Source organism: Triticum aestivum, chromosome 7B (genome assembly GCF_018294505.1).
Source record: "Triticum aestivum cultivar Chinese Spring chromosome 7B, IWGSC CS RefSeq v2.1, whole genome shotgun sequence".
In the NCBI taxonomy this organism is placed as follows: Eukaryota; Viridiplantae; Streptophyta; class Magnoliopsida; order Poales; family Poaceae; genus Triticum; species Triticum aestivum.
This window is the reverse complement of record NC_057813.1, coordinates 442,562,190-442,589,566: the sequence shown is the minus strand read 5'-3', so window position 1 is coordinate 442,589,566 and position 27,377 is coordinate 442,562,190.

The following is a 27,377-nucleotide window of genomic DNA, read 5'->3' as shown; positions in this document are numbered from 1 at the left end:
CGTTACCGGCAAGTCTCTTTACTCGTTGCGTAACACATCATCCCGTGATCAACCCCTCGGTCACATTGTGCACATTATGATGATGTCCTACCGAGTGGGCCCAGAGATACCTCTCCGTTTACACGGAGTGACAAATCCCAGTCTCGATTCGTGCCAACCCAACAGACACTTTCGGAGATACCTGTAATGCACCTTTATAGCCACCCAGTTACATTGTGACGTTTGGTCCACCCAAAGCATTCCTACGATATCCGGGAGTTGCACAATCTCATGGTCTAAGGAAAAGATACTTGACATTAGAAAAGCTTTAGCATACGAACTACACAATCTTTGTGCTAGGCTTAGGATTGGGTCTTGTCCATCACATCATTCTCCTAATGATGTGATCCCGTTATCAACGACATCCAATGTCCATAGTCAGGAAACCATAACCATCTGTTGATCACAACGAGCTAGTCAACTAGAGGCTCACTAGGGACATATTGTGGTCTATGTATTCACACGTGTATCATGATTTCCAGATAATACAGTTATAGCATGAATAAAAGACTATTATCATGAACAAAGAAATATAATAATAACACTTTTATTATTGCCTCTAGGGCATATTTCCAACAATCTCATGGTCTAAGGAAGAGATACTTGACATTGAAAAAGCTCTAGCAAACGAACTACACGATCTTGTGCTATGCTTAGGATTGGGTCTTGTCCATCACATCATTCTCCTAATGATGTGATCCCGTTGTCAATAACATCTGATGTCCATAGTTAGGAAACCATGACTATCTGTTGACCAACGAGCTAGTCAACTAGAGGCTCACTAGGGACATGTTATGGTCTATATATTCACACGTGTATTACGATTTCCGGATAATACAGTTATAGCATGAATAAAATAAAATTACCATGAACAAGGAAATATAATAATAACCCTTTTATTATTGCCTCTAGGGCATATTTCCAACATCAAGCTCTTTTTTGGCGCTGTTGCCAGGGAGGTGAGTGCTTGAAGGTATATCTTTAGATCTTGCAATCGAATCTTTTAGTCTCTTGTTTTATCACTAGTTTGGTTTATGAAATAAAACTACAAAAAAATGGAATTGAGTTTGCCTCATATGCATCATCTTTTTAATATCTTTCATGAGAATGACGGAAAGGAAAATTGTGCCAAGTGCTAGAAGAAGAAGTCTATAAAATGTTTGGCACTAAATCTTTGAATGACGAGCATGATTGCAATGTTGTTAGTATGAACTCTTTGAATATCCATAGTACTAATGATGATTGCACTAGTCATGATGAAAATGTCTCTTATAAGCATGTCAACTTTTGTGGAGTGCATAGAGTTTGCAAGTACACACCAAATAGGGAAGATAGATTTTGCAAGAGGCATAAGTATTTAGAAACTAGTTGCAAGAAAGGCTAGATGCTTGTGCTGAAAATTTAAAATTTCTTCGCCATCCTTGTGAACTTTGCAGTGAACATGATCATTTAAATCCTCAATGCAAATTGTTTCATGATCATATTGTGTCCAAAATTTGTGATGACTTGATTTCCCTTGCACATCATAATGAACTTAGTTTGCTTTTGGGTTATGAAGAAATAAAACGTATAACTAAAGATATGCGAGAATTTGTCCTTGATAAAGTTCTTGATTTTGATCTAGAAGAAATTTTTATGTATTGTGCGGTGAATTGCATTGAAAACCCTTATGCGAATTACATAAAGAAAAGAAAGCAAATAGAAGATGAAGAGAATACTAATGAAAGGTAAGATACTTCCCAATATGCTCCTATTATTTCTTATGATGAATCAGGTAACGAGGAGGAGCTTTCTATTCAACCAATCTCATTAATAAGGAGCTCAAAAAAGAGGGTTAAACCCACAAATGATGTGAAGAAGAAATAGAAAGATGAAGAAGCAAAGGTAGAAAGGTATCCCTCCCAAATGATGTTGCTCCTATTACTCATTGTGATGATGATAATTGCTATACTATTGGTGATATCCATACTATTAATGATGAGAGTGATTATGCTTATGATATGAAAAGGCCCAAGCTCGGGGATGCTATGTTTGATGAGAATGACATGTTTGAGAATATATTTGCTGCAATTAATGTTTGTCCCAAGCTTGGGGATGCTAAATTTAATGAAGATGATATTTTTAGCCTCCCAAGTTTCGATGAGCAAATTTATTATGATGATAGCATGCCTCCTATTTATGATGGTTATATTGATGATAGTGGGTTTGGAAGAGTGTCAACTTTAGGAAGTAATGATCCCACTATTTTGGAGGGTGTTGAATCTTATAATATTCATGAAAGTGGATTTGGAGAGGTCATGACTTTATTTAGTGATGAATCCAATATTTTGTAAGAGGTTTCAATTGATTATGATGAGAACAAAGTCGCTACTTATGATGATTATTGTGATGAAACTTATGCTATAAAAAGTAGTGATGATTATATTTATAAAACTTGTCATGATTATGATTACCGTTTTTCTGAACATTACTCTTTTAATATGGAAACAATTTATAGTATTCGAGTCTCTTATGATACTCCCACTATTCCGAATGAGAAGAACCTTGCTTATGTGGAGAGTAGTAAAATATCTATGCAAGTAGATCATGAAAAAAATGCTTTATGTGCTGGTTATATTGTTGAATTCATTCACGATGCTACTGAAAATTATTATGAGGGAGGAACATATGCTTGTAGGAATTGCAATAATATCAAGTTTCGTCTCTATGTGTTGAAAATCTTGAAGCTATGCTTGTTTTACCTTCCTATGCTAGTTGATTCTTGTTCCAATAAGTTATTTGCTCATAAAATCCCTATGCATAGGAAGTGGGATAGACTTAAATGTGTTAGTAATATGCTTCATTATGCTCTCTTTATGTTTCAATTCTTATCTTTTATGTGAGCATCATTGTCATCGTCATGCCTAGCTAGAAAGGCATTAAAGAAAAGCGCTTGTTGGGAGACAACCCAATATTTATACCTACTGTTTTTGTGTGTTAACATGATTAAGCTACTGTATTAATCATTTTTTATAGCTTTTGTTTCAATAAAGTGCCAAGTAGAACCTTTGGGAAGACTTGGGTGAAGTCTTTGCGATCTTGCTGTAAAAAACAGAAACTTTTGCGCTCACGATATTAGCTTCCATTGTTTGCTGGAGAGTGATTTTAGGTTGTTTCTTTTTGCCTATGATTAATAGACAAATTCCTCAGGTCCACAAATTTATTTCAGAATTTTTGGAGTTACAAAAGTATTCGAATGATACAGATTACTACAGACTGTTCTGTTTTTGACAGATTCTGTTTTCTATGTGTTGTTTGTTTATTTTGATAAATCTATGAGTAGTATCTGAGGGTCTGAACCGTAGAAAAGTTGGAATACAGTAGATATTACACCAATATGAATTTATAATGAGTTCACAACAGTACCTAAGTGGTGATTTATTTTCTTATACTAACGGAGCTTACGAGTTTTTCTTTTGAGTTTTGTGTTGTGAAGTTTCAAGTTTTGGGTAAAGATTCGATGGACTATGGAATAAGGAGTCACAAGAGACTAAGCTTGGGGATGCCCAAGGCACCCCAAGGTAATATTCAAGGACAACCAAGAGCCTAAGATTGGGGATGCCCCGGAAGGCATCCCCTCTTTCGCCTTCGTTCATCGGTAACTTTACTTGGAGCTATATTTTTATTCACCACATGATATGTGTTTTGCTTGGAGCGTCATTTTATTTTGTTAGTATTTGCTTGATGTTATTTAGAATAATGTTTTGCATCTATATTTTCAATAAAAATGTCAAGGATAGCCTTTACCATGCTTATTTTGCAAGTATACATGTTGCTGTTTCAAAACAGAAAGTTTATCGATGTTGCAAAAATTCCCTAGAAAGGTCAGATTATGATAAATTGTTGAAACGTTTTGCATATTGAGATATGATAAATTTTCTACAGTGTAGTATTTTTCTCATAATTTTTGGAGTTAGGGAAGTATGATGAATCTTGCATTCTTTATAGACTGTACTGTTTTGGCAGATTGCTGTTATGTTTGCATCGTTTGCATATGTTTGCTTGTTTAATGATTCTATTTGAGGATAGGAGTATTAAATTTCTAGAGACATTTAGTATGCAATGTTGAATAATTATTTTTTTGATTTTCTACAGTAGAGCATGATAAGGTTTTTGCATTGGTTTATACTAACTTATCTCACGAGTTCTTGTTGAGTTTGGCGTGGATGAAGCTTTCGAGATTTAGGAAACCGAGATATAAAAGGAATTAAGGAGACACAAAAGCTCAATCTTGGGGATGCCCAAGGCACCCCAAGATAATATTTCAAGAAATCTCAAGCATCCAAGCTTGGGGATGCCCCGGTAGGCATCCCACCTTTCTTCTTCAACAATTATCGGTTAGTATCGGTTGAACCTAAGTTTTGCTTCTTCACATGATGTGTGCTATCCTTGAAATGACATTTTGTTTTGTTTTGCTTGTTGTTTGAATTAAATACCAAGATCTGAAATTCTTAAATGTTAGAGAGTCTTCACATAGTTGCACAATTATTTTACTACTTATTGATCTTCACTTATATCTTTGGGAGTAGTTTGTCATTTGCTCTAGTGTTTCACTTATATCCTTTTAGAGCACGGCGGTGGTTTATTTTGAAGAAATTGATGAACTCTCGGTGCTTCACTTATATTATTTTGAGAGTCTTTTAGAACAACATGGTAATTTGCTTGGGTATAAAATTAGTCCTAATATGATGGGCATCCAAGTTCGGTATAATAAAAACTTTCATATAGAGTGCATTGAATACTATGAGAAATTTGATACTTGATAATTGTTTTGAGATATAAAGGTGGTAATGTTAGAGTCATGCTAGTTGGGTAATTATGAAATTGAGAAATACCTGTGTTAAAGTTAGCAAGTCCCGTAGCATGCACGTATGGTAAACGTTGTGTGACAAATTTGAAGCATGGGGTGTTCTTTGATTGCCTTCCTTATGAGTGGAGGTCGGGATCGCGCGATGGTTAACTCCTACCAACCCTTCCCCTAGGAGCATGCGTAGTAATACTTTGCTTCGAGGGCTAATACACTTTTGCAATAAGTATATGAGTTCTTTATGACTAATGTGAGTCCATGGATTATACGCACTCTTACCCTTCCATCATTACTAGCCTCTACGGTACCGTGCATTGCCCTTTCTCACCTTGAGAGTTGGTGCAAACTTCGCCGGTGCATCCAAACCCCGTGATACGATACGCTATATCACACATAAACCTCCTTATATCTTCCTCAAAACAGCCACCATACCTACCTATTATGGCATTTCCATAGCCATCCCGAGATATATTGCCATGCAACTTTCCACCGTTCCGCTTTTTATGACACGCTCCATCATTGTCATATTGCTTTTGCATGATCATGTAGTTGACATCGTATTTGTGGCAAAGCCACCGTTCATAATTCTTTCATACATGTCACTCTTGATTCATTGCATATCCCGGTACACCACCAGAGGCATTCACATAGAGTCATATTTTGTCCTAAGTATTGAGTTGTAATTCTTGAGTTGTAAATAAATAAAAGTGTGATGATCTTCATTATTAGAGCATTGTCCCATGCGAGGAAAGGATGATGGAGACTATGAGTCCCCCACAAGTCGGGATGAGACTCCGGACTTTATGACTAATAAAAGAGGCCAAAGAAGCCCAAAAAAAAGAGGCCAAAAAAGCCCAAATAAAAAAAAAGAGGCCAAAGAAGCCCACCAAAATAAAAAAATGAGAGAAAAAGAGAGAAGGGACAATGTTACTATCCTTTTACCATACTTGTGCTTTAAAGTAGCACCATGACCTTCTAGATAGAGAGTCTCCTATGTTGTCACTTCAATATACTAGTGGGAATTTTTCATTATAGAACTTGGCTTGTATATTCTAATGATGGGCTTCCTCAAATTGCCCTAGGTCTTCGTGAGCAAGCAAGTTGGATGCATACCCACTTAGTTTCTTTTGTTGAGCTTTCATACATTTATAGCTCTAGTGCATCCATTGCATGGCAATGCTGTCGGCGTTCTGGGAACGGGGGTCCCCCGACTTGCCTACCTGTGGCCCACGGCGTGGCTCCACCAGTGGCCCAGTATGGCCCGTCTTCATCAACCAACACTCAAGACCCTCGCGAGGGGCCAAGCCTCGCGGGGCAGACGACACAAGGCCTCCTCAGAAGCGGCCTCACCAGGCAGGCTTGTGAGGGAGGCAGAGAGATCAAGGCAAGGGATACCTCATGAGGTTCCCGTGACGCAAGCCATGACGACAAAAGCAAGGCAGGCGCCAGGCGGGCGCCAGCGCGCGCAGTGTCCTTGTTTCCCCTTTGGTGCTAAGGGGGCAAGCACAGGCGCGGAGTACCGAGGCATCAGGCAAAGGTTTCCACATCGGTGCAACAAGACCAAGACTAGCAGGACGGCAGGACGAAGGTCATCGTGGAGCCCAAGACGGCGTCACCACCAGCGCCTTTGACAGGCGAAGACCACCTTTAGTCAGGATAGCTTGTACTAGTTGTCCCCCTTCAAATTTGCCATTGTTGGATCCCTTCCCGCTCAATATTTGGGGAGAGGACCAGGGCCTCTATAAATAGGACTAGCCACCACAGTAGAAGGGGATATCGGTCGATTCCTCCATGAGCAACCCACCAAGCACAAGAACACCTCTCCTCAGGAGGCTGTTCTTCCCTTGTACTATTCATCATCAGCCCAAGAGGCAATCCACCACTACCACACAGGAGTAGGGTATTACACCACAACAGTGGCCCAAACCTGTATAAATCTTATGTCTCTTGTGTTGTGAGTTCATCGAGCTAAGCTCAGAGATTGCAACGAGGCCGAGAACGAGATTCGGTAGGGGGAAATATTTGTGCACACCCCAGTGTTCGAACCTCAAGGGTTTTGCCGGAACCCGAAATCCGACATTTGGCGCGCCAGGTAGGTGTGCGTCGGATCTTTCCTTCTGACAGTCAGCCCGCCGTCGCTCTGCGAGTCCAATGTCTGGCGACCCGATGACCAGCGCCGATCATTGGGCAGCCTGGCCAGCCCGGGACCCCACGCCCCAGGCATCCCGCACACCGCAGAACATCGCGGGGCGTGGGCGGCGTGGTCACAAACCGCCCGCCCTTACTCTGCGGCAGGTGCGGGCAGCTGTAAGGGCCTCAAGCCACGCCGCGGCCATGGCGCCGCACACCCGACGGGAGCAAGCAAACATGAGAGCCACGCTTACTGTGGCTCGGGATCTGCTGCGGTGCAGGTTGATGGAGAGCGGTCGGAATGCGTTGCTGGAGCGCGTTGCCGAGCTCCTGGACGCCGCGGCCTCAGGGGGACCTCCCTTCTACTTCCAGCTTGCAACCCGGGCCTCGGCCGGACCACACGACGGACCTCTCCATGCCCGCGTGTCCCCAAGCACGCCCCAAGGCTTCATCAACACCAGCTCAACCATCGGCACTAGACGCCAGGCCGCACCCACACCACCATCGGTGAATGAGGGCATGCGCGCTGCCGCCTAAGGCCCTGGCGGGTCGCTGCCCTACCATCCTCAAGACGGCGCGCTAGGCTGAGCGACATGGAGTGTGGGGCACTACGGTGAAGTCTTCGAGGTGGTGGCTTTGGAGGCTTACGTGCCCCGCATGGTGGAACGGGAGTACGCACTGGAAGACGACCCTGGCTCGTTCCTCGGGCCAGGCTGGGAGGAAGAGACACCGGAAGCCGAGCCCTTCCAGGAGCCTCAAGGGAGCCTCACCAACCGCGCCGACAACAGCAATTACCGGGTACCACTAATTCCTCAGGAGCAAGCTTATGCTAACCATGGGTCACAGGAGGGTCAGGTCACAGCAGCGGGCAGCTGCCCCAGCTAGGCAGCCTCCCTTCCACCAGGAGGAGCACACTGGGGGCTGCATGAGAGGGGCCGGGAGCAAGGCCCCTCCCATGGCGCACGGAGCAAGGCGTCCCCCGGAGGTAGGCCCTCTGCCGGGAAGGTGCTGCAATGCCTACCCCTGGCAGAGGACCCGTGGTCGCCGAGGGCGCCGCTGGCGTCCCCTTTACCCCTTTGGGTCGTCCTGGTTTCCGGTCGCCGCCAATGGTGGTCGAGGGTGGCCCAAGGTGGGCCCCTCGTCTGGCGATATGAAGCAAGGCTCGGTGCCTGTGAAGAAGGCCCAGTGCCTGTGAAGCTCGCCGCCCGTGACACTCTCACGTAATAATGAGTGGGGCTGTAACGCCCCGGAGCCTCAGGAGCACCGCCCTTGGGCCTCGGGGGCTCCCTCCCACGACCAGTGGCAGCACTTAGCTCCACGCTGGTGAGAAGACATGAAGACTAGACTAGGCGCCGGCCGCGGCCATTTGCTTTTTGGCTCCCTTTTTTAGTCGTGCTTCCTTGCTTCATATTTAAGTTGAAGTTGAATTTTCATTTGTGTGCGCGGGGAGGGCGACTTTTCTCGTTCGTGTGATTTCTTGCATTTTGGTTCCTGCCTAAATTTGATGTTCGCACTGGCTGCCTCCCCCTCGCGAGCCCCTCGCGGGCGGGGCTGGGCGAAGCGCATGTATGCTGTACGCATGCCATATTACAACTGGCACTTGCTCTCGCGAGGCCCTCTCGACCGGGTCGGCAGGTCCCTCAGGGGATCCTCGGAAACTCACGACCTCATGAGCCGGTTCAGGACTCGTCCCAGCTAAAGGTAAATTACAACAACTAGCTCGCCGCAGGGCCCGTAGGCTCATAGAAGCATATATTCAGCATTGGCCCTGAAAGCATAGGGACGATGATCTTTTTACATGAGGGCATCCCCTCCCAAAATGCTCTTACAACCTTTGGGGCCGCTCTCGAGCTTCTGTATGCAGGATAAACAGTAGAGAAACATGGGATCAGTCAGACATATCGCTCACCGCGTCCCCCGGGTCACCTCCATATGCATCGCTGGTGCTGCTGTCGCTATCACTGGCATCGCCATCACCATCACCGGCACCGCCGTCACCATCATCGACCACGTCGCCTTCGTCCGCCGCAACTACCACTCCATCGTCGTCGGAAGCAAAGGCCCTAACAAGCGCATCCACGTTATCCTCCATCCACCGCGCCAAGTTTCCCCGGATGGCCTCAGGCAGCAGGGCGATGGCAGCGTCAAAGTCAAAGTCGGGATAGGTGTTCTGAAGGTGGCTGAAGACGAGGGAAAACGCAGGCCCGAGCAGGCTGCGGCTCCTCTCCTCAACAACCTGGTGAGCTCTCTCGGAGCGGTTCTCCACGCGCGTCACCACGTCAGTAAAGAAGCAGAGATGACTAGCATAGTCGGTCGCGTGGGGATGCGGGGCGTTCTCATTACAGATGTTGCCCAGGGCCGCGTTGGCCCTGTTCCTGAGGTCCTGGAGCATGGGGCCGTGCACATGCTCCAACGTCCGCCGTTAAAGAACTTCCTCCCTGTTCTACTGCGCGATGGACTCCGCGTCGGCAACCCGCTGCTGAAGAGGAAGCAGCTCGGCGCGGGCGGAGGCCAGCTCGGCCTGCGCCAAGACCAGGGCGGCTGTGGCGGCCGCCGCGCGCCGTTCCACTTTGGTTAGCCTGGACCTGAGGGCGGCAGTCCTGCCCGCAACCTTGGCTTCAACCTGCTTCAGCTTCAGGTCATACCTACTCACAAGATCCGCGCGAGCCTTGGCCACGCAGCGGTCAACCTCTTCCTGGACCCGAGCCTCGCGCGCGCCAACGACGTCCTCCACTTCGGCAACCTGGCGCTCCCTCGTCTCCAACCGCTCAAGCTCAAGACTGCGCTCAGCGGCCTCCAGCATCGACGCTTCCTCACGCTTCAGGACCTCCTCCTCCTTGGTAGGCGTCCCCCTCAGCGACGCAAGGGCGGCTTAGCGCAACTCCACCTGCTGCTCCAAGGAAGTGCTCCAGGCTTGGAGCTCCCACGCGCACTTCTCTGCAATCTCGCGACGATGATCTGCTTCCTGGGCCTCCTCCAAAGCTCGAGAGCAGGCCTCACGTTAGGTTGCAAGGGACTCCTAGGCCTTCGCGTTGTCAAGTTTGCGCTGGTGGCGCGCGAGGTTGATGGCCACCTTCAGTTTATGCCACTCCTCGATCAGCCGTAGGCCCTCGACTTCAAGGCGCACGTCTACGTCCGCAAGCTCTCCACCAAGCTGGCCCACCGCGTCCATCGCCTTTTGGAAGAACTCATGGCGTACGACGCTTCGTTAGCGCGCAAACTTGAGCGTGCGGCTGATGTCGTCTCCCGCCGCGGGCGTTGTCGGCGGGATCCAAAGCAGCTCGCCCCCTCTCGGCAAGGGGCTGGGGGCTGGTGCCCCCATGGTCGCCGGCCAGGCCCCGCAAGGGACCCGGACCAGCGCATGCTCACCACTTGAAGAGGAGCCCAGGGTTGATGCCAACCAGCGGCCGTCCACAACCAGAGGAGGAGCCCTGGGTAGGCTGTCCGCGCTCCAGGCAAGGTTGCAAAGGAAAGGCGGCAAGGGCACGGGCTCAAGGCACCTTGCGGACATGCTTGCTTCTCTGGCTGACCCCATGCCAGGGGCGGCGTGCAGGCCTAGGACGCTCAAGGCTAGCGATGAAGGCAAGGCCAGAGGAGGATGCTTATCGGGAGACTCATCGGACTTGGCAGGAGGGATCCTGAAGAGCCACAGTCAGGAGGGGAAGCAGCGATTGGGAAATTACAAGGATAAGGTACTTACTCGTCTATGGCCATGTACTTTCTATGTTTGAACGGTCGGATGGTGCTACCACTTCAGCTCGAAGACTCCTTCCTCTTGCGGAGCGCGGCGAAGTCCTCGCGGAACCGGCCTAGGCGTTGGACGTGGGGGCCAGCACGGGGCGCGACCGGAGAGGCACCTAGGCGGTCGACCTCAGGAGCGCCAAGCTGGGAAGAGCAATCAGGCTCCGCCTCATGCTGGCTTGCCGAGGTCTCAGGAGCTCTGGCATCAGGAGCCGCAGACTGCATCTCCCCCTTAACGACCGCCTCTGGGCGAGCCTCATGGGTTCCGGAGTATGGCGCCTCGGGAACCTCAAGCAGCATCGGCACCTCGACACCCGCGCCTCCGGCCTCAAGCGATGCTTGCCTCCTTGCGTCCACTCTTGGGGCAAGCTCGGTGTTGGCGGCAAGGAGGGGAGCCACGACAACAGGATTCTCATGAGGCCCCACAAGTCCGACCGGATGCAGCCCCCATTCATCGAAGGAAGGCATCTGCCCCGCGAACTCAACCCCGTTCGAGCAGAGATACAAGAGACAACCCCCTTGCGGCATATCGCCTGGCGAGGGGTTGCCAGTCAAGACTTCAAGCACCGTCCTCTGTGCTTCGGGCGAGAGCCCAGACTCTTGAAGCCTCATGCGATCCTGGTCATCGGCCAGGGCCCACATCGGCCAGGAATGGTGCTGGAGAGGGGCAATGCAACGCCGAAGGAACTCCTTCACCACCTGGGGCGCAGTCATGCCAAGGTCTCTCAACCTCTTCAGCTGGAGCCAGACGAAGGAAAGGCGAGAGCTCGCGAGCTTCTCGTGGGCCTAGCCGGAGTTGGGGATGGCGGGCGACGATGGAGGCGAGAGCAAGGGGCTAAGCACTCCAACATCCACGTACACCCACTGTGTCCGGAACCCGCTCGTGGATGGTGGGAGATCAAAATCAATCCCTGAGGCGGCCGTCTCTGCCACAACCTGGAAGCTCAGACACCCCAAGCACTGCGAGGGGTCGGTCAGATGGAGCGAGAAGAAATGGTACAAGAGAGCAATGGAAGGAGCAATGCCCACCATGGCCTCGCAAACAAAGGCAAATACGGCGAGAAGGGCAACGGATTGGGTATCAAGATGCATCATGTGAATCTGGTAATGGGAAAGCACTGCGTTGAAGAAGGCGGAGAATGGGGGAACCAGGCCAGCCCACAGGGCGCCGACGAAGAACCGAACCTCAGTGGCTGTCCTGTCAATGGAGGCTCGGGATGCAGGCCAAGCCACCGTCCCTCCCCACTCGTTGAAGCTGGAAGCGAGCGCAGGGCAGACCTTGCCCATGGCCTCCCGGTTGAGCACCTGCGATCGGCCGATGGCGGGCTCGATTGTCGGGGGCGGGATCGACTGAGGACATAGGCTTCTTCCCTTTCTCTGTGCTAGTCGACGCCATGGCAATGGAGGGGATAGAGCTCGAGTCAGTTTGGAAGCGGAGCCAGGGGCTCGAGGAAGAAGGAAGGATAGGGTACACGCCGCCTGCAAGGGGAAAATAACTGTGTAGGGTGCCGTGGCCGCCTAGCCAGGCGGATATTGGGGCAGCGTGGGGAAGCGGAGACGCCCACGTCTAATCAGTCGCCACGCGTCGACCAAGGGCGCAGGCTGTTGGGGCCCGCAGCGCACCACACTTGCCCCTTGGCTTCGTCGCTAAGCCAAGTCCGAGCGCGCCTTGGGCCCGGGGGCTACTGTCGGCGTTCTGGGAATGGGGGTTCCCAGACTTGCCTGCCTGCAGCCCACGGCGTGGCTCCACCAGTGGCCTAGTATGGCCTGTCTTTATCAACCAACACTCAGGACCCTCGCGAGGGGCCTAGCCTCGCGGGGCGGACGACACAAGGCCTCCTCAGAAGCGGCCTCACCAGGCAGGCTCACGAGGGAGGCGGAGAGATCAAGGCAAGGGGTACCTTGTGAGGTTCGTGTGACACAAGCCATGACGACCAAGGCCACGCAGGCACCAGGTGGGCGCCAGAACATGCAGTGTCCTCGTTTTCCCTTTGGTGCTAAGGGGGCAAGCGCAGGCACGGAGTACCGAGGCATCAGGCAAAGGTTTCCATATCGGTGCAACAAGACCAAGACCAGCAGGATGGCAGGACGAAGGTCATTGTGGAGCCCAAGACAGCGTCACCACCAGCGCCTTAGATAGGCGAAGACCACCTTTAGTCAGGATAGCTTGTACTAGCTGTCCCCCTTCAAATTGGCCGTTGTTGGATCCCTTCCCGCTCAATATTTGGGGAAAGGACCAGGGACTCTATAAATAGGACTAGCCACCACAGTAGGAGGGGATATCAATCGATTCCTCCACGAGCAACCCACCAAGCACAAGAACACCTCTCCTCAGGAGGCTGTGTTGGCGTTCTGGGAACGGGGGTCCCCAGACTTGCCTGCCTGCGGCCAGCGGCTTGGCTCAAGTGGTGGCCCAATACGACCCATATTCATCAACTTAAGCTCAAGACCCTCGCGAGGGGCCAAGCCTCGTGGGGCGGACGATGCAAGGCTTCCTCAGGAGCGGCCTCACCAGACAGGCTCATGAGGAGGCGGAGAGATCAAGGCAGGGGTACCTCGCGAGGTGCTCGTGACGCAAGCCATGACGATCAAGACCAGGCGGGCGCCGGCCTGCGCAGTGTCCTTGTTTCCTATTTGGTGCAAAGGGGGCAAGCACAGGCGTGGAGTACCGAGGCAACAGGCAAAAGTTACCATTTCGGTGCAACGAGACCAAGACTAGCAGAGCGGCAGGACGGAGGTCACCGTGGAGCCCAAGACAGCGTCATCGCCAGTGCCTTTGGCAGCCGAAGACCAACTTTAGTTAGGATAACTTGTACTAGATGTTCCCCTTCAAAATGGCCATTGTTGGCGCCCGTCCCGCTCAATATTTGGGAAGAGGACCAGGGCCTTATGAAAAATCAATTACACCAGAGCATTTCCGAGGGCGAATCCACTTTGAATTTGATAAATGTATCACGCCTTCACCGCTGAGCTACGCAGTGTCGCCTGGCCGGGCAAGTTCAAGTCGGATCTGCCTCCTCGCTATGACGGCATTGCCGACCCCGCGGAGTTCCTGCAGCTCTATGAGCTGGGCATCAAAGCGGCCAACGGGGACGAAAAGGTCATGGCAAATTGGTTTCCCATGGCGCTCAAAAACGGTGCCCGCACCTGGCTCCTGAACCTGCCTCCTGGCACGATCTCCTCCTGGGACAAGATGCGCACCCGCTTCATCGCCAACTTCCAGGGCACTCGCAACCGTCCTCCGGTCGTGGGGACCTGCACCGCATCAAGCAGCAGCCTGGGGAAACCCTGCAGAAGTATATCCAGCACTTCAACAACGCTCGCCTCAAGATTCCCAGGGTGACCTAGGAGGCCATCATCTCAGCATTCTCCGACGGCGTCCGCGACGTCAAAATGAAGGAGGAGCTGGCTATCCACGAAGATTTGTGCACGTCTTTGGAGCTGTTCAACCTGGCAACCAAGTGCGCAAGGGCTGAGGAGGGACGCCTCTCCCTTCTCGAGCTCCCAGCTGCTGACCCAGAAGAGAAGAAAGCCAAGGCCAAGGACATGAAGCACAAAGGAGCAGCTGTGCTCGCAGCAAAGCTAGATACGAAGCATGGCAGGAACTAGCCGGAGTCGTCCAAGGGCAGCCGATACTGCGTGTACCACGACCTCCACACCCACAACACCAACGAATGCCAATAGCTCAGGGCCGTGCGAGAAGGACGTGTCGGTTGACGCCCCGAGTGCAGCGATCGGGGCTATGACCGAGGAGGAGGAAGAGGTAGAGGACGATGGGCCGACCGTGGCCCTCGCCAAGGATGGCGTGACCGACCTCGCGAGGACTGCTGGCAGGACCAGCCTCGCGAGGGGGCTTGGAGGGATCAGCCTCGTGAGGATCGCCCGCAAGGCAACGCAGGCCTTCCTCCTCAGCCACCACCGCCAAGAAGGAATGAAGACCATCATCAAGACGAGGGGGCTGGGGGCTTCCAGGAACCACGTGCTATCGCTTGCATCTTGGGTGGTGCCCAGGCCCCAGGCTCTCAGCGCATCTTCAAGCAGTTTGCTCGCGAAGTGAATGCAGTCCTTCCCAAGCTCGAGGCCACGCGCCCTCTCAGGTGGCCCACGTGCGCCATCACGTTCAGCTCAGCGGACCAGCTCAAGTGTGAGGCAACAACTGGTGTCCTCCCAATGCTCTGTTCGCCAGTCATCAGCAATGTGCAAGTCACCAGGACCCTCATCAATGGCGGCGCAGGACTCAATGTTTTGTCCATCAAGACGTTCAAAAATCTCCAAGTGCCATATGATCAGCTTCAGCCAACCAAGCCTCTCTCAGGAGTCCTGATGGTTCTACCACTCCGGTAGGGCAGGTCTGCCTCCCTGTCACCTTTGGACAGTGCAAGAACTACCGTACCGAGCTCAACGACTTCGATGTTGCCCACATTCGCCTGCCGTACAATGCCATCCTCGGGTATCCAGCCTTGGCCAAGTTCATGGCAGTTACTCACCATGGCTACAATGTCCTCAAGATGCCAGGAAGCGGCGGAGTCATCACAGTCCCCTGTGAAGAGAAGGATGCGGTCTGCTCTCTCGAGCATGCCTTCCAAGCCGCGTCAATCGAGGACCCAGACAGCAAGAGTGGGAACGTTCCCGAGGCAGCTCCCAATAAGAAGAAGACATCACCCAGCTCAAGGCCCCAGGAGGCAGGCACCTCCGATGGCACCGCGCCCGTCCAAGGGGCGCCTCCCTCCATCGCATAGGAAGGCGCGCCCGGCACCCTCCTCGGGCAAGGCTTGGGGTCTCTCTCCTGGAGGGCCACTGACTTTGCCAAGATCACGAGGGAGGTGCTCGGGCACCACTTGGAGGCGTGCTTCGCAACATGTTTCCCTCAGGAAGGCATAAAGCAAGGAGGGCCCAACCCTCAGGAGTTCATAACCAAGGTCGCTCAGGAGCTGCAGGAATCAAGAGTCATGTGCGGCAACTGCCGCCTACCCGGCGCAGCTCCCCATCCAGGCGAGGATGGCGGGCTGCGCGTCTGCATCGACTACCCAGGACTCAATCGAGTCGCATCTCAGGAGCGTTTCTGGCCTTCGCACGTGGGACGTTGCGAGGGTCTACCTCACAGCTACGTTCGCATGCCTTTCGGCCTGCCGAACGCGGCTGTTGCTCACCAGCGCATGATGAGGATCATTCTGGAGGCTCAGGTGGCCAGGCACCGCGCGTTCCTGGAGGAGATGGAGATGGACCTTGAGGAGCCGCCCGGACGTCCAAAGCCTCCCGAGGCTCAGGGCCCGGAAGGCTCGTGAGGATTGGCTTCTTCACCACGCGTCGTCAGCTACTCCAACACTCGCTCTGCCATGATATCAGGTGAAATCTTTCGAGTTTCATTTCAGCTGGGAGCGCCCTCAGGGCTGCATCATTCCCAGGTCGCGTGGGTCTGTCTCCGCGACATGTATCCATTTTGCTTATGTCTTTATCTTACCTTGTTGGGGGCGCCCCTCGGGCTGCATCATCCCCAAGCCGCTCGGGCCTTACCCAGTGGCATGTGTCTTTCCTGCATCTATCTAAGTTGGTTTGCTTTTTCATGCCGAACCTGCCTGTGATAATCACCTGCTCGATTTACACCTACCTTTGGAGCCGCTCGCTCTGGCAGGACGCTTGTGCATGGGTTCGTCCCTACAACATCGACAAATCTGAGTGGTCGAGCTCTGGCCGCGGCAGCCCCGCAAGGCGCTACCTCACCAGGCCCTCAGTGCCCTCATCACTCCCTCGGAGCAACCAATGGCTGGCTGACAATCGTAATGGCAGTCTCTGTTTTCCTCGTGTTGGTTTACAGGGTCCCTCTAAGGAATAACGTTGGGGGAGGCCTCCGCGAGCTCTCTCTCTCTCTCTCTCTCTCTCACCCGTGCGAACCGCTTGTACGTTAAAAGGGGGGCGCCTGAGCATCGCGACTCAGGGGATCTTACTGGCTCTCCAGCCCTCACCCCCTGGCCTTGTCCATGGCATCGCGACCTGGCATACCAGCGGCGGCTGAGCTTGCTCGAGGGCTGGGACCTGAGGACGTAGAGCACGAAGGAGAGTACGGGGAAGAGAGGAGAAGCTCATGAGGCCTGACCCGGCGGCATCCCAGCTGCTGACACGCAGACCCGGCACCTCGTTAAGGAACGGCTCCAAGCTCCCGAGATAAGTCACGCTCCTGGAACAGCTAATCAACGCAACACCAAACCCTCACTTAATGCGGATCTGTGATGGTGATGCTGCCTTCCTTTCTCGCCCAGCTACGGCTGCTTGAGCGCTAAAGGGGACCTCCTGAGCATCGCGCCTCGAGGGATCTTACTGGACCTCGGGCCGTTCACCTCCTGGCCTTGACCACGGCATCGCGACCTGGCATACCAGCGACGGCTGAAGCCTGCCTAGGGACCGGGACCTGTCAGCGTAGACCTCCAAGCCCTCGTGAGGTTAGAAAGGGGGAACCAAGCCAAGACAGGACAAGCATCTTGCACCACTCCATAATAAGGATGATATTAACAGAAGACATCGCAGACGCTTTACATGCCCCCACGGGGTATTTCCTTGATTCCTTGCAGGGAACAAAAGGTGCAAACCCTAAGGAGCCCTAACTACAGGTGCCTCTGCGGCCGATGCCATCATCAACAGTGGGCTGCGAGGGGCCGGTGCCAACCCCATCCAGATCAGCCGCACCGGCGGCCTGACGCAGCAACTCTGCTCCGGGCACGACGTGAGCTTGGGGGCTCGTAGCTGTCGTCGCTCATCTTCGGAGTCACGAGAAGCTCGATAGAGTCGCTGGACCCTCCGGCATCTCCGCTGCTACCAGAGGAGCCGCTGAGGAAGCGGGTGGCAGGCCTAGCCCTCTCCACTTTGATGCCCCGGCCGCCTTCCCTGGGGCATCCCTCCAGCCGGCGTCCTTCCGCATCGAAGACCTTGAAGAGCATCAAGGAGGCGCCATCGTATTTGAAATGAATCACGAAGGCGCCCCCTGTCCGGTAGACCCGGGAAATCTCGCCCCAGCCTCGGATCATGTAGACCTTGCCCGGAGCGACGACCTCAACCTTCGCTCCGGTCGCAGGGGTACCGCAGTCGGCATGCTGCAGCCGGAGCTCGAGAGCCCCCCTTGATGGCATATCGAAGGCAAAAGGAGGAAAGCGAATCCAGGAGCTTGGAGGCATGGCGGCATGAAGCACGAGCTCGCGAGAGGAGTCCGTGGCATGGACTCCAGGGGCGACGACACGCACCGCCGTGATTCGTCGGCGTCGCCGGCGGCGCCGCTCGGTGTTTTCTTCCCTAGGGCCTTTGGCCCGGGCGTGCAAGGGTAGTAGAAACCCAGGTGGTGTCCGCTCGTACCAAGGCCTCGACGTCTCCTGCCGAGCGACCTCGTCACGGCGGCCGGGGACCGGCCGTTTCTTCGGTGGGAGCGGGTCGAGCCCCTCTCGGGGGGCCTTTCCTTTCTCCTCAGCTGAGAACCGGCGGATCAGCGCCATTAACGTCAAGATGGAGGAGGAGCAAGGAAGAAGGAGCGGAGCAAGAAGAGATGGACTGCGAGGGCTCACGCCATTCCGTACTTATAGTCCAAAGGTGGCCAACCGTCGGCCTCCATGATCGCACGTAATCATGACTCATTTTTGCATGTAGGGACTTGTCAAGTCGGGCAATTGCTGAAGCAGCGTGGGAAAGCGGAGACGCCCACGTCCAATCAACCGCCACGCAGTGACCAAGGTCGTAGGCTGTTGGGGCCCGCGGCGCTCCGCACTTGTTGTTTTGCTTCCCTGCTAAGCCAAGTCCGAGCGTGCCTTGGGCCCGGGGGCTACTGTGGACGTTCTGGGAATGGGGGTCCCCAAACTTGCCTGCCTGTGGCCTGCGGCGTGGCTCAAGTGGTGGCCCAGTATGGCCCATCTTCATCAACTCAAGCTCAAGACCCTCGCGAGGGCCAAGCCTCGCGGGGCGGACGACGCAAGGCTTCCTCAGGAGCGGCCTCACCAGGCAGGCTCGCGAGGAGGCGGAGAGATCAAGGCAGGGGTACCTCACGAGGTGCTCGTGACGCAAGCCATGACGATCGAGACCAAGCGGGCGCCGGCCTGCGCAGTGTCCTTGTTTCCTCTTTAGTGCAAAGGGGGCAAGCACATGCGCGGAGTACCGAGGCAACAGGCAAAGTTTACCATTTCGGTGCAACGAGACCAAGACCATCAGAGCGGCAGGATGGAGGTCACTGTGGAGCCCAAGACGGCGTCATCGCTAGTGCCTTTGGCAGCTGAAGACCAACTTTAGTCAGGATAACTTGCACTAGATGTTCCCCTTCAAAGTGGCCATTGTTGGCACCCGTCCCGCTCAATATTTGGGAAGAGGACCAGGGCCTCTATGTATATAGAGCTAGCCACCACAGTAGAAGGCATCTCGTAGAGTTCCCGTCAGATCCAGAGGCGATCGAACTCTCCCAAGTAGTTCATCGCACCAGCCCAAGAACACCTCTCGCGAGGCTGTTCTTCCCTTGTACTGTTCATCATCAGCCCCTGAGGCAATCCACCACACCGCAAACTTGAGTAGGGTATTACACCACAACGGTGGCCCGAACCAGTATAAATCTTACGTCCCTTGTGTTGTTCATCGTTTAGCTTAGATTCTCAGCGAGGCGTTTGGACGTGAATCGGTAGGGGGGAAGATCTTCGCGCGCACCCCAGAGTTTGAACCTTAAGGGTTTTGCCGGAACCTGATATCCGACAGGCTGTTCTTCCCTTGTATTGTTCATCATCAGCCCAAGAGGCAATCCACCACCACCACACAAGATTAGGGTATTACACCACAACAGTGGCCCAAACCTGTGTAAATCTTGTGTCTCTTGTGTTGTGAGTTCATCGAGCTAAGCTTAGAGATCGCGGCGAGGCTGAGAGCAAGATTCGGTAGGGGGAAATCTTTGTGCGCACCCTAATGTTCGAACCTCAAGAGTTTTGCCGGAACCCGAAATCCGACAAATCCCTACTCCTCGCATTGACATCAATTGATGGGCATCTCCATAGCCCGTTAATTAGCCGCGTCAATGTGAGACTTTCTCCCTTTTTGTCTTCTCACACAATCCCTATCATCATACTCTACTCCACCCATAGTGCTATATCCATGGCTTACGCTCATGTATTGCGTGAAGGTTGAAAAGGCTGAAGCCCATTAAAAAGTATGAACCAATTGCTTGGCTGAAACCGGGGTTGTGCATGATGGGAGCATTTTGTGTGACGAAAATGAAGCATGGCCTAACTATATGATTTTGTAGGGAAAGCTTTCTTTAGCCATGTTATTTTGAGAAGACATGATTGTTTTGTTAGTATGCTTGAAGTATTATTGTTTTCATGTCAATATGAACTTTTATCTTGAATCATTTGGATCTGAACATTCATGCCACAATAAAGAAAATTACATAGAGAAATATGCTAGGTAGCATTCCGCATAAAAAGTTCTTTTTTATCATTTACCTACTCGAGGGCGAGCAGGAATTAAGCTTGGGGATGCTTGATACGTCTCCAACGTATCTATAATTTTTGATTGTTCCATGCTATTATATTACCCATTTTGGATGTTCATGGTCTTATTTATACACTTTTATATTATTTTTGGGACTAACCTATTAACCGGAGGCCCAACCCAAATTGTTGTTTTCTTGCCTATTTCAGTGCTTCGAAGAAAAGGAATATCAAACAGAGTCCAAACGGAATGAAACCTGTTGGAGAGTTATTTTTGGAACAAACGCAATCCAGGAGACTTGGTGTAGACGTCGGGGAAGCTTCAAGGTGGCCACGAGGGTCCAGGGCGCGCCCTACCCCCTGGCCGCGCCCTACCCCCTGGGGGCGCCCCCACCCTTGTGGGCCTCTCGTGGATCCCCTGACCGACTTCTTTCACCTATAATATATATATATCCATATACCCCAAAAACATCGAGGAGCACAATAGATCGGGAGTTCCGCCACCGCAAGCCTCTGTAGCCACCAGAAACCTCTCGGGAGCCATTCCGGCACCCTGCGTAGGGGGAATCCATCATCGGTGGCCATCTTCATCATCCCAGCACTCTCCATGACGAGGAGGGAGTAGTTCACCCTCGGGGCTGAGGGTATGTACGAGTAGCTATGTGTTTGATCTCTCTCTCTCTCTCTCTCGTGTTCTTGATATGGCACGATCTTGATATATCGCGAGCTTTGCTATTATAGTTGGATCATATAATGTTTCTTCCCCTCTACCTTCTTGTAGTGGATTGAGTTTTCCCTTTGAAGTTATCTTATCAGATTGTGTCTTTAAGGATTTGAGAACACTTGATGTATGTCTTGCATGTGCTTATCTGTGGTGACAATGGGATATTCACGTGATCTGCTTGATGTATGTTTTGGTGATCAACTTGCGGGTTCAGTGACCTTGTGAACTTATGCATAGGGGTTGGCACACGTTTTCGTCTTGACTCTCCGGTAGAAACTTGGGGGCACTCTTTGAAGTTATTTGTGTTGGTTGAATAGATGAATATGAGTTTGTGTGATGCATATCGTATAATCATACCCACGGATACTTGAGGTGACATTGGAGTATCTAGGTGACATTAGGGTTTTGGTTGACTTGTGTCTTAAGGTGTTATTCTAGTACGAACTCTATGATAGATCGAACGGAAAGAATAGCTTCATGTTATTTTACTACGGACTCTTGAATAGATCGATCAGAAAGGATAACTTTGAGGTGGTTTCGTACCCTACAATAATCTCTTTGTTTGTTCTCTGCTATTAGTGACTTTGGAGTGACTCTTTGTTGCATGTTGAGGGATTGTTATATGATCTAATTATTTTATTGTTGTTGAGAGAACTTGCACTAGTGAAAGTATGAACCCTAGGCCTTGTTTCCTAGCATTGCAATACCGTTTGTGCTCACTTTTATCATTAGTTACCTTGCTGTTTTTATAATTTCAGATTACAAAAACCTTTATCTACCATCCATATTGCACGTGTATCACCATCTCTTCGCCGAACTAGTGCACCTATACAATTCACCATTGTATTGGGTGTGTTGTGGACACAAGTGACTCTTTGTTATTTGGTTGCAGGGTTGTTTGAGAGAGACCATCTTCATCCTACGCCTCCCACGGATTGATAAACCTTAGGTCATCCACTTGAGGGAAATTTTCTACTGTTGTACAAACCTCTGCACTTGGAGGCCCAACAACGTCTACAAGGAGAAGGTTGCGTAGTAGACATCAAACCCCTCCATACTTTCCGGAGGGACGTCGGATGGACATAAGGCTTTGGCCATATTCTTCATGGCCTTCCGGGCACGCTCGTGCAGCTTTGCTAGCTCCTTTAAAACGTCGCTTTGCAGGGCGGGCATTTCCTCTTTGGGGCGGCCGGTGAACATACCTATATCAACCGAACTATCCGCATTATATGAATATATCAATAATCCGAACGGTTCACAAGTCATACCGACTATGCCGCCGTTCAGCTTCTGGTTTTCCTGTTGTGCCTCCAACAGTAGAGCCTTTAAGCTCTTTATCTCTTTGGCCTGCTTCTTCACCTCTTCTTCTAGTTTTTTTATCTTTGCCATAATACATGGGGGCACTCTTCATTTCTTCAAGCTCGGAGACAGCGGCATTTAGCTGTGTCCGGCTTGTCTCGAGCTACTAGTTTAATGCACCGTTCTTCTCCTTGAGAACCTACGGTCATCAAACGATCCTCAAATCGGCTTTATCCACCCGCTTTAAGTCTCGGGGGCTACTACTATCTATCTACTAAGTTCATATAAATTTGTACATGCATATCCTTTGAAAACAGGCGAGCAACCCCGGTGAGTACGTCCCGGGCAGCTCGGATATATGCACCTACAGTGCTTAGGGAGGTAAACTCCGGCTTCGTTAAGGCAGGGGCGCGCAAGGCTTCTTTCAAGTGATGATGATTCATCGCCCTGTCAACTTCAGAGTTAGTAACGGACATCTCATCCGGCTCTCCGTGAGGCGAACGAGTCTGTGCCGCATCAGCATGCACCCTCATCCTGGTTGATGTCTCCGGCGCCGTATTAGCCGTGGCTCGGCTGGCTGGAATCTTGTTCACGGTTTGTCGTATACCCGTCGTCCGATGATAGAAGGAGGATGTGAATGACAATTCGGCTTGACGCCCGATTATGAAATAGGAGGAATATACCTTTTTGATGATGGAGCATGCTTAGTGGTGCTTCTGACTTCCTTTCATTTTCCACGACCCTTCCGCGAAGGTGCTGACCTTCTCTTGGTCGCCCGTCCCTGGGTACAGCTTGCTGAGTGCCGATGCTGTGAAATATGGCCCAATGCAGAGGATAAGAAATGAGGAGAAGTATCTCTTTTTCCTATGGATACAATTTCCAAATACTTACCTTCACAAAAGGATAAAGGTTAGGGTAATCAACCACAATAGCTACTTCCAAGCCGTCAAGGCTCTCCTGATAGTAGACTCTGTCTTCAAACTCTACAAATATGTCCGGATCGTCATGGAATCCGGGGTCCTCATTGCGATCGTGATCCTCTAGTTGATGGGCGGGACAGTTAATGTTCTCGATAATTTGCCTCCATGACTATTTGAAAAGCAACCATGGTATTCAATTAATGCATCTCAATGAGTAAAAATGTACTGAACGGTTAGAAAAACTTACCCATTCGACGGGATTGTACATGGAGAAGCCCTCTCGGAAATTTAAACGGAGGAAGTCTTCTTCTTCTTCTGCATTATAAAGGTTGGTCAGCATAGCAGCCAATGCGGCTTGGCTATCCAGACCCTCTCGCCTATAGCGGGATGCGGTCGTCCTCCCCGTTGTAGTCCCATAGGGGAGTCACCCTGGATTGAAGTGGTTGGATGCATCGCTTTATCGCATTGGCCATAACTTCAACTATGGAGAGTCCAGAATGGGTCAGTAGCTTCACCTTGTTTACCAATCTCATTACTTCCGCACTATCTTCCTGATTAGGGGACTTGGGACGCCAGTTATATCGCTTCTTCAAGGGGGCGCTGGAGAATTCCGGCAGCCTGCGCCGAAAAGGGTCCGGAAGAGGAACATCCTTGATATAGAACCATTCCGAAGATCATTCGGTGGATCCCTTCTTCAGAGTCCCGGCTGGGTAGCTGGATCCGGCTATGCGCCATACTTCAGCGCCGCCCACTTCAAAAATAGACCCACCGCCCTGACGGCAGGGGACGAGGCAGAAGAACTTTTTGAAGGAAATATGCCCTAGAGGCAATAATATAGTTATTATTTATTTCCTTATTTCATGATAAATGTTTATTATTCATGCTAGAATTGTATTAACCGGAAACATAATACATGTGTGAATACATAGACAAACATAGTGTCACTAGTATGCCTCTACTTGACTAGGTCGTTAATCAAAGATGGTTAAGTTTCCTAACCACAGACATGAGCTGTCATTTGATTAACGGGATCACATCATTAGGAGAATGATGTGATTGACATGACCCATTCTGTTAGCCTAGCACTTGATCGTTTAGTATGTTGCTATTGCTTTCTTCATGACTTATACATGTTCCTGTAACTATGAGATTATGCAACTCCCCTTTACCGGAGGAACACTTTGGGTACTACCAAACGTCAGAACATAACTGGGTGATTATAAAGGAGTACTACAGAACATAACTTTGGGTTGGCGTATTTCGAGATTAGGTTTTGTCACTCCGATTGTTGGAGAGGTATCTCTGGGCCCTCTCGGTAATGCACATCACTATAAGCCTTGCAAGCAATGTAGCTAATGAGTTAGTTACAGAATGATGCATTACGTAACGAGTAAAGAGACTTGCCGGTAACGAGATTGAACTAGGTATTGGATAGCGACGATCGAATCTCGGGCAAGTAACATACCGACGACAAAGGGAACAATGTATGTTGTTATGCGGTTTGACCGATAAAGATCTTCGTAGAATATGTAGGAGCCAATATGAGCATCCAGGTTCCGCTATTGGTTATTGACCAAGAATAGTTCTAGGTCATGTCTACATAGTTCTCGAACCCGTAGGGTCCGCATGCTTAACGTTACGATGACAGTTATATTATGAGTTTATGAGTTTTGATGTACCGAAGGAGTTCGGAGTCCCGGATGAGATCGGGGACATGACGAGGAGTCTCGAAATGGTCGAGACGTAAATATCGATATATTGGACGACTATATTCGGAGTTCGGAAAGGTTCCGAGTGATTCGGGTATTTTTCGGAGTACCGGAGAGTTACGGGAATTCGCCGGGGAGTATATGGGCCTTATTGGGCTTTAGGGGAAAGAGAGAGGAGAGGTTGGGCGGCCCCCAAGGCCTAGTCCGAATTGGACTAGGGGGAGGGGCTGCGCCTCCTCCTTCCTTCTCTTCTCTTCCCCCTTTCCTTGATTCCTACTCCTACTACTTGGAAGGGGGGGAATCCTACTCCCGGTGGGAGTAGGACTCCTCCTTGGTGCGCCTTCTCCTAGGCCGGCCACCCCCTTCCCTTGCTCCTTTATATACGGGGGCAGGGGGGCACCCTAGGACACACAAGTTGATCTACGGATCGTTCCTTAGCCGTGTGCGGTGCCCCCCTCCACCATATTCCACCTCGGTCATATCGTCGCGGAGTTTAGGCAAAGCCCTGCGCCGGTAGAGCATCATCATCGTCACCACGCCGTCGTGCTGACGGAACTCATCCCCGACACTTTGCTGGATCGGAGTCCGGGGATCGTCATCGAGCTGAACGTGTGCTGAACTCGGAGGTGCCGTACGTTCGGTACTTGGATCGGTCGGATCGTGAAGACGTACGACTACATCAACCGTGTTGTCATAACGCTTCCGCTTATGGTCTACGAGGGTACGTGGACAACACTCTCCCCTCTCATTGCTATGCCATCACCATGATCTTGCGTGTGCGTAGGAATTTTTTTGAAATTACTACATTCCCCAACAGTGGCATCCGAGCCAGGTTTTATGCGTAGATGTTATATGCACAAGTAGAACACAAGTGAGTTGTGGGTGATACAAGTCATACTGCTTACCAGCATGTCATACTTTGGTTCAGCGGTATTGTTGGATGAAGCGGCCCGGACCGACATTACGCTTACGCTTATGCGAGACTGGTTTTACCGCCGTGCTTTGCACACAGGTGACTAGCGGGTGTCTGTTTCTCCAACTTTAGTTGAACCGAGTGTGGCTACGCCCGGTCCTTGCGAAGGTTAAAACAGCACCAACTTGACGAACTATCGTTGTGGTTTTGATGCGTAGGTAAGAACGGTTCTTGCTCAGCCCGTAGCAGCCACGTAAAACTTGCAACAACAAAGTAGAGGACGTCTAACTTGTTTTTGCAGGGCATGTTGTGATGTGATATGGTCAAGACGTGATGAGATATAAGTTGTTGTATGAGATGATCATGTTTTGTTGAAGTTATCGGCAACTGGCAGAAGCCCTATGGTTGTCTATTTGTTGCATAAGATGCAAGTGCCAAATAATTGCTTTACTTTATCGCTATGCGATAGCAATAGTTGCAAGAGCAATAGTTGGCGAGACGACCATGTGACGACACATTGATATAGATCAAGATGATGAAGATCATGGTGTCGTGCCGGTGACGATAGAGATCATGACAGTACTTTGGAGATGGAGATCAAATGCGCAAGATGATCATGGCCATATCATGTCACATATTTTGATTACATATGATGTTTATCTGTTATACATCTTATTCTGTTTTGTTTGACGGTAGCATTTTAAGATGATCTCTCACTAAAATTATCAAGAAGTGTTCTCCCTGAGTATGCACCATTGCGAAAGTTCTTCGTGCCGAGACACCACGTGATGATCGGGTGTGATAGGCTCTACGTTCAAATACAACGGGTGCAAAACAGTTGCACACGCGGAATACTCAGGTTAAACTTGACGAGCCTAGCATATAACAGATATGGCCTCGGAACACGGAGACCAAAAGGTCGAGCGTGAATCATATAGTAGATATGATCAACATATTGATGTTCACCGTTGAAACTACTCCATCTCACATGACGATCGGACATGGTGTAGTTGATATGGATCACGTAATCACTTAGAAGATTAGAGGGATGTCTATCTAAGTGGGAGTTCTTTAGTAATATGATTAATTGAACTTTAATTTATCATGAACTTAGTCCTGGTAGTATTTTGCATATTATGTTATAGATCAATAGCTCGCGTTGTTTCTTTCATATGTTTATTTTGATATGTTCCTAGAGAAAACTGTGTTGAAAGATGTTAGTAGCAATGATGCGGATTGGATCCATGATCTGAGGTTTATCCTCATTGCTGCACAGAAGAATTATGTCCTTAATGCACCGCTAGGTGACAGACCTATTTCAGGAGCAGATGCAGACGTTATGAACGTTTGGCTAAGCTCAATATGATGACTAGTTTAGTGCACCATGCTTAACGGCTTAGAATCGGGACTTCAAGGACATTTTGAACGTCATGGACCATATGAGATGTTCCAGAAATTGAAGTTGATATTTCAAGCAAATACCTGAATTGAGAGATATGAAGTCTCCAACAAGTTCTATAGCTAAAAGATGGAGGAGAATCGCTGAACTAGTGAGCATGTGCTCAGATTGTCTGTGTACTTCAATCGCTTGAATCAAGTGGGAGTTAATCTTC